Consider the following 10,118-nt stretch of genomic DNA (forward strand, 5'->3'; position numbering starts at 1 on the left):
CACCAGAAGAGGGCACGGCCTGTACTCATTATAGGGAGAACCACATCAAAAGAGGACACGGCCAGTACTCATTATAGGGAGAACCACACCAGAAGAGGACACGGCCTGTATTCATAGGAAGAACCACACCAGAAGAGTACACGGCCTGTACTCATTATAGGGAGAGCCACACCAGAAGAGGACACGGCCTGTACTCATTATAGGGAGAACCACACCAGAAGAGGGCACGGCCAGTACTCATTATAGGGAGAGCCACACCAGAAGAGGACACGGCCAGTACTCATTATAGGGAGAACCACACCAGAAGAGGACACGGCCTGTACTCATTATAGGGAGAACCACACCAAAAGAGGACATGGCCTGTACTCATTATAGGGAGAACCACACCAGAAGAGGACACGGCCTGTACTCATTATAGGGAGAACCACACAAGAAGAGGGCACGGCCAGTACTCATTATACGGAGAGCCACATCAGAAGAGGACACGGCCAGTACTCATTATAGGGAGAACCGAGGGCACGGCCTGTACTCATTATAGGGAGAACCACACCAGAAGAGGACACGGCCTGTACTCATTATAGGGAGAACCGAGGGCACGGCCTGTACTCATTATAGGGAGAACCACACCAGAAGAGGACACGGCCAGTACTCATTATAGGGAGAACCACACCAGAAGAGGACACGGCCTGTACTCATTATAGGGAGAACCACACCAGAAGAGGGCACGGCCTGTACTCATTATAGGGAGAACCACACCAGAAGAGGGCACGGCCTGTACTCATTATAGGGAGAACCACACCATAAGAGGACACGGCCTGTACTCATTATAGGGAGAACCACACCAGAAGAGGGCACGGCCTGTACTCATTATAGGGAGAACCACACCAGAAGAGGGCACGGCCTGTACTCATTATAGGGAGAACCACACCAGAAGAGGGCACGGCCTGTACTCATTATAGGGAGAACCACACCAGAAGAGGACACGGCCTATACTCATTATAGGGAGAACCACACCAGAAGAGGGCACGGCCTGTACTCATTATAGGGAGAACCACACCAGAAGAGGACACGGCCTGTACTCATTATAGGGAGAACCACACCAGAAGAGGGCACGGCCTGTACTCATTATAGGGAGAACCACACCAGAAGAGGACACGGCCTGTACTCATTATAGGGAGAACGACACCAGAAGAGGGCACGGCCAGTACTCATTATAGGGAGAACCACACCAGAAGAGGACACGGCCTGTACTCATTATAGGGAGAACCACACCAGAAGAGGACACGGCCTGTACTCATTATAGGGAGAACCACACCAGAAGAGGGCACGGCCTGTACTCATTATATGGAAAACCACACCAGAAGAGGACACGGCCTGTACTCATTATAGGGAGAGCCACACCAGAAGAGGGCACGGCCTGTACTCATTATAGGGAGAGCCACAACAGAAGAGGACACGGCCTGTACTCATTATAGGGAGAACCACACCAGAAGAGGGCACGGCCTGTACTCATTATAGGGAGAACCACACCAGAAGAGGACACGGCCTGTACTCATTATAGGGAGAACGACACCAGAAGAGGGCACGGCCAGTACTCATTATAGGGAGAACCACACCAGAAGAGGACACGGCCTGTACTCATTATAGGGAGAACCACACCAGAAGAGGACACGGCCTGTACTCATTATAGGGAGAACCACACCAGAAGAGGGCACGGCCTGTACTCATTATAGGGAGAACCACACCAGAAGAGGGCACGGCCAGTACTCATTATAGGGAGAGCCACACCAGAAGAGGACACGGCCAGTACTCATTTTAGGGAGAACCGAGGGCACGGCCTGTACTCATTATAGGGAGAACCACACCAGAAGAGGACACGGCCTGTACTCATTATAGGGAGAACCGAGGGCACGGCCTGTACTCATTATAGGGAGAACCACACCAGAAGAGGACACGGCCTGTACTCATTATAGGGAGAGCCACACCAGAAGAGGACACGGCCTGTACTCATTATAGGGAGAACCATACCAGAAGAGGGCACAGCCTGTACTCATTATAAGGAAAACCACACCAGAAGAGGGCACAGCCTGTACTCATTATAGGGATTGTCACACCAGAAGAGGACACGGCCAGTACTCATTACAGGAAGAACCTAGGGCACGGCCTGTACTCATTATAGGGAGAACCACACCAGAAGAGGACACGGCCTGTACTCATAGGGAGAACCACACCAGAAGAGGACACGGCCTGTACTCATTATAGGGAGAACCACACCAGAAGAGGACACGGCCAGTACTCATTATAGGGAGAGCCACACCAGAAGAGGGCACGGCCAGTACTCATTATAGGGAGAGCCACACCAGAAGAGGGCACGGCCTGTACTCATTATAGGGAGAGCCACACCAGAAGAGGACACGGCCTGTACTCATTATAGGGAGAACCACACCAAAAGAGGATACGGCCTGTACTCATTATAGGGAGAACCACACCAGAAGAGGACACGGCCTGTACTCATTATAGGGAGAACCACACCAGAAGAGGGCACGGCCTGTACTCATTATAGGGAGAGTCACACCAGAAGAGGGCACGGCCTGTACTCATTATAGGGAGAGTCACACCAGAAGAGGGCACGGCCTGTACTCATAGGGAGAGCCACACCAGAAGAGGACATGGCCTGTACTCATTATAGGGAGAGCTACACCAGAAGAGGGCATGGCCTGTACTCATTATAGGGAGAGCCACACCAGAAGAGGGCACGGCCTGTACTCATTATAGGGAGAGCCACACCAGAAGAGGACACGACCTGTACTCATTATAGGGAGAGCGACACCAGAAGAGGGCACGACCTGTACTCATTATAGGGAGAGCCACACCAGAAGAAGGCACGGCCTGTACTCATTATAGGGAGAACCACACCAGAAGAGGACACGGCCTGTACTCATTATAGGGAGAGTCACACCAGAAGAGGACACGGCCAGTACTCATTATAGGGAGAACCACACCAGAAGAGGGCACGGCCAGTACTCATTATAGGGAGAACCACACCAGAAGAGGGCACGGCCAGTACTCATTATAGGGAGAACCACACCAGAAGAGGGCACGGCATGTACTCATTATAGGGAGAACCACACCAGAAGAGGGCACGGCCTGTACTCATTATAGGGAGAACCACATCAAAAGAGGACACGGCCAGTACTCATTATAGGGAGAACCACACCAGAAGAGGACACGGCCTGTACTCATAGGGAGAACCACACCAGAAGAGTACACGGCCTGTACTCATTATAGGGAGAGCCACACCATTAGAGGACACGGCCTGTACTCATTATAGGGAGAACCACACCAGAAGAGGGCACGGCCAGTACTCATTATAGGGAGAGCCACACCAGAAGAGGACACGGCCAGTACTCATTATAGGGAGAACCACACCAGAAGAGGACACGGCCAGTACTCATTATAGGGAGAGCCACACCAGAAGAGGGCACGGCCTGTACTCATTATAGGGAGAACCACACCAGAAGAGGACACGGCCAGTACTCATTATAGGGAGAACCACACAAGAAGAAGGCACGGCCTGTACTCATTATAGGGAGAACCACACCAGAAGAGGACACGGCCTGTACTTATTATAGGGAGAACCACACCAGAAGAGGGCACGGCCTGTACTCATTATAGGGAGAACCACACCAGAAGAGGGCACGGCCTGTACTCATTATAGGGAGAGCCACACCAGAAGAGGACACGGCCAGTACTCATAGGGAGAACCACACCATAAGAGGACACGGCCAGTACTCGTTATAGGGAGAGCCACATCAGAAGAGGACAAGGCCTGTACTCATTATAGGGAGAACCACACCAGAAGAGGACACGGTCTGTACTCATTATAGGGAGAGCCACACCAGAAGAGGGCACGGCCTGTACTCATTATAGGGAGAGCCACATCAGAAGAGGGCACGGCCAGTACTCATTATAGGGAGAACCACACCAGAAGAGGACACGGCCAGTACTCATTTTAGGGAGAACCACACCAGAAGAGGACACGGCCTGTACTCATTATAGGGAGAGCCACATCAGAAGAGGGCACGGCCAGTACTCATTATAGGGAGAACCACACCAGAAGAGGGCACGGCCTGTACTTATTATAGGGAGAACCACACCAGAAGAGGGCACGGCCTGTACTCATTATAGGGAGAACCACACCAGAAGAGGGCACGGCCTGTACTCATTATAGGGAGAACCACACCAAAAGAGGACACAGCCTGTACTCATTATAGGGAGAGCCACGCCAGAAGATGACACGGCCAGTACTCATTATAGGGAGAACCACACCAGAAGAGGGCACGGCCTGTACTCATAGGGAGAACCACACCAGAAGAGGGCACGGCCTGTACTCATTATAGGGAGAACCACACCAGAAGAGGGCACGGCCTGTACTCATTATAGGGAGAACCACACCAAAAGAGGACACGGCCTGTACTCATTATAGGGAGAACCACACCAGAAGAGGGCACGGCCTGTACTCATAGGGAGAACCACAGCAGAAGAGGACACGGCCTGTACTCATTATAGGGAGAACCACACCAGAAGAGGACACGGCCTGTACTCATTATAGGGAGAACCACACCAGAAGAGGACACGGCCAGTACTCATTATAGGGAGAACCACACCAGAAGAGGACACGGCCTGTACTCATTATAGGGAGAACCACACCAGAAGAGGACACGGCCAGTACTCATTATAGGGAGAACCACACCAGAAGAGGACACGGCCAGTACTCATTATAGGGAGAACCACACCAGAAGAGGACACGGCCAGTACTCATTATAGGGAGAGCCACACCAGAAGAGGGCACGGCCAGTACTCATTATAGGGAGAACCACATAATTAGAAGGCACGGCCTGTACTCATTATAGGGAGAGTCACACCAGAAGAGGACACGGCCTGTACTCATTATAGGGAGAACCACACCAGAAGAGGACACAGCCTGTACTCATTATAGGGAGAACCACACCAGAAGAGGACACGGCCTGTACTTATTATAGGGAGAACCACACCAGAAGAGGGCACGGCCTGTACTCATTATAGGGAGAACCACACCAGAAGAGGACACGGCCTGTACTCATTATAGGGAGAGTCACACCAGAAGAGGACACGGCCTGTACTCATTATAGGGAGAGTCACACCAGAAGAGGACACGGCCTGTACTCATTATAGGGAGAACCACACCAGAAGAGGACACGGCCTGTACTTATTATAGGGAGAACCACACCAGAAGAGGACACGGCCTGTACTCATTATAGGGAGAACCACACCAGAAGAGGGCACGGCCTGTACTCATTATAGGGAGAACCACACCAGAAGAGGGCACGGCCTGTACTCATTATAGGGAGAACCACACCAGAAGAGGACACGGCCTGTACTCATTATAGGGAGAACCACACCAGAAGAGGACACGGCCTGTACTCATTATAGGGATAACCACACCAGAAGAGGACACGGCCAGTACTCATTATAGGGAGAGCCACACCAGAAGAGGGCACGGCCTGTACTCATTATAGGGAGAACCACACCAGAAGAGGACACGGCCAGTACTCATTATAGGGAGAACCACACCAGAAGAGGACACGGCCTGTACTCATTATAGGGAGAACCACACCAGAAGAGGACACGGCCAGTACTCATTATAGGGAGAACCACACCAGAAGAGGACACGGCCAGTACTCATTATAGGGAGAACCACACCAGAAGAGGACACGGCCAGTACTCATTATAGGGAGAACCACACCAGAAGAGGACACGGCCAGTACTCATTATAGGGAGAGCCACACCAGAAGAGGGCACGGCCAGTACTCATTATAGGGAGAACCACACCAGAAGAGGACACGGCCTGTACTTATTATAGGGAGAACCACACCAGAAGAGGGCACGGCCTGTACTCATTATAGGGAGAACCACACCAGAAGAGGACACGGCCTGTACTCATTATAGGGAGAACCACACCAGAAGAGGACACGGCTTGTACTCATTATAGGGAGAACCACACCAGAAGAGGGCACGGCCTGTACTCATTATAGGGAGAACCACACCAGAAGAGGACACGGCCAGTACTCATTATAGGGAGAGCCACACCAGAAGAGGACACGGCCTGTACTCATTATAGGGAGAACCACACCAGAAGAGGACACGGCCTGTACTCATTATAGGGAGAACCACACCAGAAGAGGACACGGCCTGTACTCATTATAGGGAGAACCACACCAGAAGAGGGCACGGCCAGTACTCATTATAGGGAGAACCACACCAGAAGAGGACACGGCCTGTACTCATTATAGGGAGAACCACACCAGAAGAGGACACGGCCTGTACTCATTATAGGGAGAACCACACCAGAAGAGGGCACGGCCTGTACTCATTATAGGGAGAACCACACCAGAAGAGGGCACGGCCTGTACTCATTATAGGGAGAACCACACCAGAAGAGGGCACGGCCTGTACTCATTATAGGGAGAACCACACCAGAAGAGGACACGGCCTGTACTCATTATAGGGAGAACCACACCAGAAGAGGGCACGGCCTGTACTTATTATAGGGAGAGCCACGCCAGAAGAGGGCACAGCCTGTACTCATTATAGGGAGAACAACACCAGAAGAGGGCACGGCCTGTACTTATTATAGGGAGAGCCACGCCAGAAGAGGGCACAGCCTGTACTCATTATAGGGAGAACCACACCAGAAGAGGGCACGGCCTGTACTCATTATAGGGAGAGCCACACCAGAAGAGGGCAGGGCCTGAACTCATTATAGGGAGAGCCACACCAGAAGAGGGCACGGCCTGTACTCATTATAGGGAGAGCCACACCAGAAGAGGGCAGGGCCTGAACTCATTATAGGGAGAGCCACACCAGAAGAGGGCACGGCCTGTACTCATTATAGGGAGAGCCACACCAGAAGACGACACGGCCTGTACTCATTATAGGGAGAACCACACCAGAAGAGGGCACGGCCTGTACTTATTATAGGGAGAGCCACACCAGAAGAGGGCATGGCCTGTACTCATTATAGGGAGAGCCACACCAGAAGACGACACGGCCTGTACTCATTATAGGGAGAACCACACCAGAAGAGGGCACGGCCTGTACTTATTATAGGGAGAACCACACCAGAAGAGGGCACAGCCTGTACTCATTATAGGGAGAACCACACCAGAAGAGGGCACGGCCTGTACTCATTATAGGGAGAGCCACACCAGAAGAGGACACAGCCTGTACTTATTATAGGGAGAACCACACCAGAAGAGGGCACAGCCTGTACTCATTATAGGGAGAACCACACCAGAAGAGGGCACGGCCTGTACTTATTATAGGGAGAGCCACACCAGAAGAGGACACAGCCTGTACTCATTATAGGGAGAGCCACACCAGAAGAGGGCACGGCCTGTACTTATTATAGGGAGAACCACACCAGAAGAGGGCATGGCCTGTACTCATTATAGGGAGAGCCACACCAGAAGAGGGCACGGCCAGTACTCATTATAGGGAGAGCCACACCAGAAGAGGACACGGCCTGTACTTATTATAGGGAGAACCACACCAGAAGAGGGAACGGCCTGTACTCATTATAGGGAGAACCACACCAGAAGAGGGCACGGCCAGTACTCATTATAGGGAGAGCCACACCAGAAGAGGACACGGCCTGTACTTATTATAGGGAGAACCACACCAGAAGAGGGCACGGCCTGTACTCATTATAGGGAGAACCACACCAGAAGAGGGCACGGCCAGTACTCATTATAGGGAGAGCCACACCAGAAGAGGACACGGCCTGTACTCATTATAGGGAGAGCCACACCAGAAGAGGACACGGCCTGTACTTATTATAGGGAGAACCACACCAGAAGAGGGCACGGCCTGTACTCATTATAGGGAGAACCACACCAGAAGAGGGCACGGCCAGTACTCATTATAGGGAGAGCCACACCAGAAGAGGACACGGCCTGTACTTATTATAGGGAGAACCACACCAGAAGAGGGCACGGCCTGTACTCATTATAGGGAGAGCCACACCAGAAGAGGACACGGCCTGTACTTATTATAGGGAGAACCACACCAGAAGAGGGCACGGCCTGTACTCATTATAGGGAGAACCACACCAGAAGAGGGCACGGCCAGTACTCATTATAGGGAGAGCCACACCAGAAGAGGACACGGCCTGTACTTATTATAGGGAGAACCACACCAGAAGAGGGCACGGCCTGTACTCATTATAGGGAGAGCCACACCAGAAGAGGACACGGCCTGTACTCATTATAGGGAGAACCACACCAGAAGAGGGCACGGCCTGTACTCATTATAGGGAGAACCACACCAGAAGAGGGCACGGCCAGTACTCATTATAGGGAGAGCCACACCAGAAGAGGACACGGCCTGTACTTATTATAGGGAGAACCACACCAGAAGAGGGCACGGCCTGTACTTATTATAGGGAGAACCACACCAGAAGAGGGCACGGCCTGTACTCATTATAGGGAGAGCCACACCAGAAGAGGACACGGCCTGTACTTATTATAGGGAGAACCACACCAGAAGAGGACACGGCCAGTACTCATTATAGGGAGAACCACACCAGAAGAGGACACGGCCTGTACTCATTATAGGGATTACCACACCAGAAGAGGGCACGGCCTGTACTTATTATAGGGATTGCCACACCAGAAGAGGACACGGCCAGTACTCATTATAGGGAGAACAGAGGGCACGGCCTGTACTCATTATAGGGAGAACCACACCAGAAGAGGACACGGCCTGTACTCATTATAGGGAGAACCACACCAGAAGAGGACACGGCCTGTACTCATTATAGGGAGAACCACACCAGAAGAGGACACGGCCTGTACTCATTATAGGGAGAACCACACCAGAAGAGGACACGGCCTGTACTCATAGGGAGAACCACACCAGAAGAGGGCACGGCCTGTACTTATTATAGGGAGAACCACACCAGAAGAGGGCACGGCCTGTACTTATTATAGGGAGAACCACACCAGAAGAGGGCACGGCCTGTACTTATTATAGGGAGAACCACACCAGAAGAGGGCACGGCCTGTACTTATTATAGGGAGAACCACACCAGAAGAGGGAACGGCCTGTACTTATTATAGGGAGAACCACACCAGAAGAGGGCACGGCCTGTACTTATTATAGGGAGAACCACACCAGAAGAGGGCACGGCCTGTACTTATTATAGGGAGAACCACACCAGAAGAGGGCACGGCCTGTACTTATTATAGGGAGAACCACACCAGAAGAGGGCACGGCCTGTACTTATTATAGGGAGAACGCTCTTTAAAGAAAATTTTGTAGCATTTTTTATTTTACAAACCATAATGGAAAGAGTGTGGTGTGCTTCAAGTGATAACATCATGGGGACTAGGTTAGCAGCCATGTATAATGCACAGGCCTGCCATGTAACATCATATGCCTCCACAGCCTCCATGAGCAGCTAACATGGGCACAGCCGTGCCAGCGGTATTAGGGCAGCTGTGCTTTGTTCTCCTGTCTGGTAGAAGCCAGATCGATGTCACGATCACAGCATCCGAGCGCAGAGCTACACAAAGGCTGCGGTGATCGGGACATCCATCCGGCACAGACCCCAACTTCTTATCAAGGCCGCCAATATGCCCGCAGCCCACCGCCCGCAGCCCACCGCGCGTGTCCTCACCTCTCCGGGACCTAAGTGGTTAAGTGAGCAACCCGCTGTGTCCAGAAATCATCGCCTCGTACCGTCGAGATGTAGGCTGTCAGCGACAATCGCGACTAACGGCACCGAGAAGGGCGGGTCTGGGAAGGATGGAGAGAGAAGAGACCATTTCCAGAGCATGCGCACTAACCGCTCCATTCCCTGCGACGTGTGGTCAGCGGGAGGGTGTGTGCATGGCTGCCTATGGGTTGTTGCGCTTCTACTAACGTTTTGCTTCTGGTGCATTCACCACTCCCTTCATTATATGGAGCTGACGGGTCGTGGGCTGGAAGTGAAGAATTGGACTTACTGCAAAGTATACCCAGCAGACTAGCGCTGGCGCCATCCCCCAGTGTGCGGATGATAACACAGGAACCCTGAG

General features: G+C 52.2%; 1 protein-coding gene across 4 annotated transcripts in view; it reads right to left on the reverse strand.

Moving 5' to 3' along the window:
* Positions 1 to 9,900, reverse strand: part of CEP170 (centrosomal protein 170) — a 306,205-nt gene extending 296,305 nt beyond the window's left edge. For 3 of the 4 annotated variants that reach the window (XM_073671540.1, XM_073671537.1, XM_073671538.1), the window contains exon 1: positions 9,719 to 9,900. The gene's annotated coding sequence lies outside the window, so the exon portion shown is untranslated. The remainder of the gene's footprint in view (positions 1 to 9,718) is intronic. The other variant, XM_073671539.1, reaches the window with a different exon arrangement.
* Between the last annotated feature and the right edge of the window lie 218 nt (positions 9,901 to 10,118).

Source organism: Phyllobates terribilis, unplaced genomic scaffold (genome assembly GCF_046119375.1).
Source record: "Phyllobates terribilis strain yellow unplaced genomic scaffold, ASM4611937v1 Scaffold_3__8_contigs__length_932513732, whole genome shotgun sequence".
Taxonomy (NCBI): domain Eukaryota; kingdom Metazoa; phylum Chordata; class Amphibia; order Anura; family Dendrobatidae; genus Phyllobates; species Phyllobates terribilis.